This window comes from Chrysochloris asiatica, unplaced genomic scaffold, assembly GCF_000296735.1.
Source record: "Chrysochloris asiatica unplaced genomic scaffold, ChrAsi1.0 scaffold00211, whole genome shotgun sequence".
NCBI classification, from domain to species: domain Eukaryota; kingdom Metazoa; phylum Chordata; class Mammalia; order Afrosoricida; family Chrysochloridae; genus Chrysochloris; species Chrysochloris asiatica.
In genome coordinates, this window is record NW_006408729.1 from 1,550,925 (window position 1) to 1,558,728 (window position 7,804).

The 7,804-nt window shown below is 39.4% G+C and overlaps 1 pseudogene; it reads left to right on the forward strand.

The window, feature by feature from the left end:
- The first annotated feature begins 6,629 nt into the window (after window positions 1–6,629).
- On the forward strand, window positions 6,630–7,208 carry LOC102836905 (annotated as a pseudogene).
- The last annotated feature ends 596 nt before the right edge of the window (window positions 7,209–7,804 follow it).

Here is a 7,804-nt window from a genome sequence, read left to right on the forward strand (position 1 = left end):
GGGTTTCTGGTGTAGCACTGTAAAGTAAGCACTGGACTGCTAACTGCAACGCTGGTACTTCAAACTCACCAGACAGGGTTGCTATGAGTCATAATGGAGTCCTGGTATGGCACTGTGGGATAATGTGCTGGACCAAAAGGTCGGTTTGAACTGCAAGGTCGGTGGTTCAAACTCACCAGGTGCTCCTCAGAAACCCTACACAGGGTCACTATGAGTCAGAATCGACTTGAAGGCACTTAACAACAGTGAGTCAGAAGGGACTTACGGCACTTACACAGTCATTAAACTGGAAAAAATGTTTCAATTGAATGGAAGAGCTCAGGTATTTTCTGCATTTATTTCCCCCATGGACATACCACTATAATCACTAAGCTTTTATCTGTTTAAAGTAGAAGTTGTTATCACTGAATGCAACATTTATCTAACCTCCTAAGTATCATATGCTACTTACCTTGATTCAACATTACATATCAATTGTATAATCGTCTTCAGGGATTTATTTTTAAGTTTTTATTGTGAGGTTTACATGGGAGAACATCAGCTTTAAAATCAACCTATTCGTATTTCGTTTCATTGCAATGATTACGGTCCCCTCCGTGCATCATCATATAACCCCAAAGGGTACACTCCACCCCACCCCAACCGCCAGCACACAGCCCTTCTCCCGCCATGAGTCCAGTGTCCCCAGTCGCTCCATCTGTCCACATCATCTCCTCTGTCTCCATCCCTGGCGTCACTGCCTCTCTGAGTAGGGTCCCGCCCTTCCTTCTTTTCACTTGATGGTCCCAGGGACCTCCACTCCCAGGCTGCAGAATCCATCACTCTCCTCCTCTTGTCAAAAATCATCTACTTCTGTATTTACTAGCCTCACAGTCAGACCCGATGGCAATTATTCACTATTTTACCACACGAAGAGTCTTATCCCCACTTCTTTTCGACAGCCGGGTCTCAACGGATACCTTCAGGGATTTTTGAAGTATGTTGTTGTTAAGTACCATAGAGTCGGTTCTGGGTCATAGTGACCCTGCACGGGGTTTCGGAGACAGTAAATCTTTACGGTAGCAGAAAACCTCATCTTTCACCTGCGGATCGGCTGGTAGTTTCAAACTGCTAACCTTGAGGTTAGCAGCCCGATTAGTAACCACTACACTACCGGAGCTCTTTTATGCAGAACTGTATTGAATTATCTCAAGCTGCTGTGATTTTGATGCTTTGTCTTTTGGGGGGAGAGGGAGAAGGGATCTCATCCCCTGCTGTCAATTGTCACTGATTTGTTTAGGAACACAAATAAGATAACTAGACTTGTTAGAATTGGGTGTGAAGTAAACTAAGTAGACTCCAAAGATGGAGATTTGAAGCACTCACTGCTAAATAAAGTGCGAAAGCATTTGTGTAGTATCTCTCTTGGCCCACTCCAGACCCGTGATACTGCCATAACTTACTAAATGAGTGAAGTGCTGTTAGATGTTTCTGTTGATATCACAAGTATTCATCACAATTTTTAAAGAACCCTATTAAACAAAAATTTAAAACTCATTGCATTTGAAGTTTTAAACTTTAATAGTCTTTTGTAAAAAAAAAAAAAATTATAGCTGTAAGTGAAAGTTTACAAAGCAAACTAGTTTGCTATTCAACAATTCATACTCAAATGATTTCAAATGATTGCTATTCCTGCAATGTCCACACTCACCCTATTTCTACCCTGCTTTCCAGTTTCCCTGCCTCTCATCTTTACTTTCAGGCAAATGCTGCCATTTGGTCTCATGCACTTGATTGTTCTAAGGAGCACATTCCTAACATGTTATTATTTTGTAACTCAATATTATATTTGCCTGAAAGGTAACCTCCAGGAGTGGCTTCAGTTCCAGATTAAAAGGGTGTTTTAGGGAAATAGTGTGACAGTGTAAGAGGTTCCTCTACCATCAGTCCAATAAAGCTAGTGTTTCTTATGAATCTGAGGTTTGTTCTATATTTTCTCCCATTCTAACCAGGATAATAGCTTGTTTCTAATGGAGGAAGAGAGCTGGTTTAAGTGGCTTCCCATATACTAACAAATCAGGTTACAAAATACAAAAGCAATTTAGTGAATCAGCATATGAAACATTAAACTTAAAGCTGAATTGTAATGTGCTTTTCAAAATGTAAATTGCCTAATTACCTGTCTGAGTGAATCATTAATACCTCAACCTGGTTGATGATTTTGGATACCTGGCATTTATGTAATGGAGGTGCTCATTTACTGAGTAAAGCAATGAGTAGTTTCCTAAATAAACAGAACAGCCTTCAAAGCAATCATGACACAGTAACAACATGACCATCTCTTGAAGCTCCTAGAAAACTAAATTATCTTCTGTTAATTCAGAGGCAGTTATTATGTGTCTATTTTTAAGGTATTATGATAGAACTATGAATTTACACAAAATAGTGGTGGCAATAATAATTCTTATGTAATCATTAAAATAATAGCTTGCTATCAACACTGGGCTTAAACACATGAATGTTAGGATGGTACAGGGCTAGGCAATGCTCTATGTTCTAATGTACACAGGGTCACCGTGAGTTGGAATAAACTCGATGGCCCCTAACATCAGTAATAGTCAGTTCTGGGATTCTGAAAAATTTGCAAAGGCAGTTAAAATATTTGGGCAACATTTGTTGTTGTTAGGTGCCATCGAGTGGATACCAACTCATAGTGACCTTATGCACAGCAGAACTTAACACTGCCCAATCCTGGGCCAGCCTCACTACCACTGCCATGCTTCAGTGCATCGATGCTGCCACTTGGTTAATCCATCTCTTTGTGGGTCTTCCTCTTTTTCTCTGACCCTCTACCTTACCAAACATAATATTCTTCTCCAGCAAGTGGTTCCCTCCTGAAAATATGTCCAGAGTATGAGAGATGAAGTTTGGCCATCTTGGCCTCCAAAGAGCACTCTCGATGCACTTGTTCCAAAACAGATCTATTGGTTCTTTTGGCAGCCCATGGCACTTTCAATATTCTCCTCCAACACCGTAACTCAAAGGCATCAATTCTTCTATGGTCTTCCTTATTCACTGTCCACCTTTTGCATATATATGAGGTTACTGAAAATACCATGGCTTGGGTCAGGCACACCTTAGTCTTCAAGCTGACATCTTTGCTCTTCAACACTTTAAAAAAAAGGTCCTGTGCAGCAGATTTGCCTAATGCAATATGTCATTTGATTTCTTGACTGCTGTTTCCATGAGTGTTGATAGTTGATCCAAAAATGAAGTCCCTGACAACTTCAATCTTTTCTCCATTGATAACGTTGCTTATTGTTCTAGTGGTGGTGGTTTTTGTTTTCTTTACATTGAGATGTAATCCATGTCGAAGGCTGTGTACTTTGATCTTCATCAGAAAATGTTTTAAGTCCTCTTCACTTTCAGCAAGCAAGGTTGGATCATCTGCATATCACAGGTTAATGAGTCTTCCTCCAATCCTGATGCCAAGTTTTTCTTCATAGAACCCAGCTTCTCGATAATTTGCTCAGCATACAGGTTGAATAAGTGTGGTAAACGAATACAAGCTAGTCGCACACCTTTCTTAATTTTAAAACATTCAGTGTTCCCATGTTCTGTTCGAACAACTAACTGCCTCTTGGTCCAGGTACAGATTCTTCATGAGCACAATTAAGTGTTCAGGAATACTCATACTTTGCAATGTTGTCCATAGCTTGTCATGGTCCACACAATTGAAAGCCTTTGTGTAGTCAGTAAAGCACAGGTAAACATCTTTCTGATAATCTCTGCTTTCAGCCAAGATCCACCAGACATCAGCAATGATATTCCTCGTTCCACGGCCTCTTCTGAATCCTGCTTGAACTCTGGAAGTTCTCTGTCAATGTATGATTATAGCCGTTTCTGTATTACCTTTAGTAAAACTTCACTCGCATGGAATATCAAAGAGATTGTCTGATGATTTCCGCATTCCTTTGGGTCACCTCTCTTTGGAATGGGCATAGATACTGATCTCTTCCAATCAGTCAGCCAGATTGTTGTCTTCCAAATTTCTTGCATAGATGAGTGCCTCCTGTGCTGCCTCACTTTCTTCAAAGATTTCAATTTTTATTCCATCAATTCCTGCTGCCTTTTTCTTTGCCAATTTCTTCAATGCACCTTGGACTTCCTCCTTCACTATTATTATTGGCTCTTGATCATATGCTACTTCTTGAAATGGTTGAACATGCACCATTTCCTTTCAGTACAGTGACTCTGTGTATTCCTTCCATCTTCTCTTGATGCTGTCTGCATCATTCAATAATTTTCCCAGAAAATCTTCCATAACGAAAGTCGAGGCTTAAATTTTTTCTTCAGTTCCTCCAGCTTGAGCAATGCTGAGCATGTTCTTCCTTTTTGGTTTTTCAGATTCCAGATCTTTGCACATTTTGTTGTAATATTTGGCTTTATCTTCTCATTTTGAATCTGATAACCCTGTGGTTTACTATACCGGAAATGACAAATTGAAGAGGTATGGTGTTGTATTCATTGTCAAAAAGAACATATCCAGGTCATGAGGTACAATGCTGTCTGTGATAGGATAATATCCATGCACCTGCAGGGAAGCCCAGTTATTACATTATTCAAATTTACACACCAACCACTAAAGCCAGTGAGGATGAATTAGAATTCTACCAACTTCTTCAATCTGAAATCGATCAAACATGCAATCAAGATGTATTGATCATTACTGGTGTTGGAATGCAAAGGTTGGGAGCAAACAAAAAGGATCAGTAGTTGAAAATATGGCCTTGGTGATCGAAATGATGCTGGAAAACACATGATAGAATTGTGCAAAATCAGTGATTTGTTCATTTCAAACACCTTCTTTAGACAGCATAAGAGACGACTATACACATGGACCTCACCAGTTGGAATTCATAGAAATCAGATTGACTACATTTGCTGAAAAAAAAGATGGAAAAGCTCCATATCATCAGTGAAAACAAGGCCAGGGGCAGACTGTGGATAAGACCATCAATTACTCATGCAAATTCAAACTGAAGCTGAAGAGAATAAAAACAAGTCCATGAGAGCCAAAATATAACCTTGAATATATCCCACCTGAATTAAGGATCATCTGAAGAACAGATTTGATAAATTAAACACTAAAGACTGAAGACCAGAAGAGTTGTGGGATGACATCAAGAACATCATACATGAAAAAAGCAAAAAGTCATTAAGACGACAAGAAAGGAAAAGGTCAAAATGGATGTCAGAAGAGACACTGAAACTTGCTCTCCAGCATAGAGATGCTAAAGCAAATGGAAGAAATGAGGAAGTACAAGAGATGAACAGAAATTTGGGCAACATAGCCCTATTTAAACATTTCAATTACCGAAAAAAAAGACTATTTGGAGGGATGTCATTTTACTTTTGGGGTGTTAAAAATGAACTTTTATGAAATTAGTTTTCAATTTTTTAAACATTCCTAAAAAATTAAAAGTTGATAGTTTTATATTAGTGTCTACATCTTTTTTCAAGAGCGCTGGTGACACAAACTGTTAACCCAAAGGTTGGCACTTTGAACTCACCAGCAGCTCTGGGGAGAAAAGACTGGGCATTAGACTCCCATAAAGATTTACAGCCTTGGAAACCTGCAAGGGCAGTTCTCTTCTACCCCAAAGTAGTCTTATGAGTTGTAATTGACTTGATGGCACACAACTCTACATTTATTTCTTCTGTGAAATTCAAGTATGGGAATCACTAGAACATGTATTTATAAACATGCTGCTGGTGTTACCATGCATGATTTTATATAATATTTTCATGACCACAGACAACAGACCAAGACCCTCAAACTTTTAGAGAGGAATAATTTTTCTATAGCCATGTGACCAGCTATGGAAAATAAATGGTTATTATGACAGTGAAGTGCTTAAAAGTGCCAAAGTCAAGGTCACATGGAAAAATACCCAGAGCCAAAAAAGAACAAAGTTGTGTTTCTCCTCCACTGGCAGGTAGGAAAAGCAAGGAGCAACAATTCTGGACACACGACTTATAAAACTTCTCAAAACCAGAGACTACATTTCTAACTGTAACTTTAAAATCCTTGCTGTTGGCTACTAAAAGTGAAGATTACACAGCAGAAATCTACTGCCATTACACGTAAGAAATACTGTAAATCCAGGAGTCATGATAAGCAGTGTCCAGTACATGCTGCCAGAAATGTGTTGGCTCTGTAGGATATGCACTGTACTGAAAACCATAGGTTGGCAAGGTAATTTGAGCCCACCAGCTGCTCCATGGGAGAAAGATAAGGTGTTCTGCTCTGGCAAAGATTTACAGCCACAGAAATCTTATAATATAGGCTCTCTGTGAGTCTGAACTGACTCAAATGCACGTAACAAGTACATGTTGAGTGTTGCTGACTGTTAACAACTTACGACAACCCATGCAACAGACTAGAACTACATCTTAGGGTTTTCTTGGCTGTACTATTTATGGAGACTGATTGCCAGGTCTGTCTTCCACATCGATTCCAGTTAATTCATTGTTTATTATGTGAACCATTAAAAGCAGGAAGCATCAGCAGCCAAGCGATTCACAGACACACCATTAAGACTCCTTATACTTTTTTTTTTTTTTTTTTTGCCGCATCTACTGCGAGAATGAAGACCATTCTCAGCAACCAGACTGTGGACATTCCGGAGAATGTCGACATCAGTCTGAAGGGTCGCACCGTCATCGTGAAGGGCCCCCGGGGAACCCTGCGGAGGGACTTCAACCACATCAATGTGGAGCTCAGCCTCCTGGGAAAGAAAAAGAAGAGGCTCCGTGTTGACAAATGGTGGGGAAACAGAAAGGAACTGGCTACAGTCCGCACCATCTGTAGTCATGTGCAGAATATGATCAAGGGCGTTACACTGGGCTTCCGTTACAAGATGAGGTCTGTGTATGCTCACTTCCCCATCAACGTTGTTATCCAAGAGAGCGGGTCTCTTGTTGAAATCCGAAACTTCTTGAGTGAAAAATACATTCGTAGGGTTCGGATGAGAGCAGGTGTTGCTTGTTCAGTATCTCAAGCCCAGAAAGATGAATTAATTCTTGAAGGAAACGACATTGAACTTGTATCAAATTCAGCTGCTTTAATTCAGCAAGCCACAACAGTTAAAAACAAGGATATCCGAAAATTTTTGGATGGTATCTATGTGTCTGAAAAAGGAACTGTCCAGCAGGCTGATGAGTAAGATATAAAAGTTGTCCAGCTATGGAGACAAAGCCTGAATGATTCCTAAGGCCTATTGGTGGTAATTTTGATGTAATAAAATTTAACTAAGCAAAAAAAAAAAAGACTCCTTATACTGTGGCATAGAGGTCAGGATTTGTTCACTGGGTTTTGCAAAGCTTTCATTATATTTAGACAAAGTAAAAGTGATTTGATGTTTAAATGAAAATTACTTCAATCTGGTACATATAAATGCTTAATAATTATGTCTGCCTCCTTTACCTTTTTCATATAAAATGGAGGCACAGTGAACTTCAAAATATGGCGTTTCAGACAAATGACAGGCCTATAAAATGAATAACACTCATCAAGAACATGCTTTTCAGAACATCAACCATATAAGACAAACCGACAGCATTTGCCCTAAAGTGTTTGGAAGGCAGGAAGGGGCAGGAGAGACAAGTGAATGGAAATGGGGAACCCAAGGAGGAAGTGGGAAGAAATGTTGTTACAATGAGGGGAATGCAACTAATGTCACGAAACATTAGTTGAATAAGAAACTAATTTGCTCTGTAAACTTTCACCCAAACCACAATGAATGTTCTAAACAACACAGGA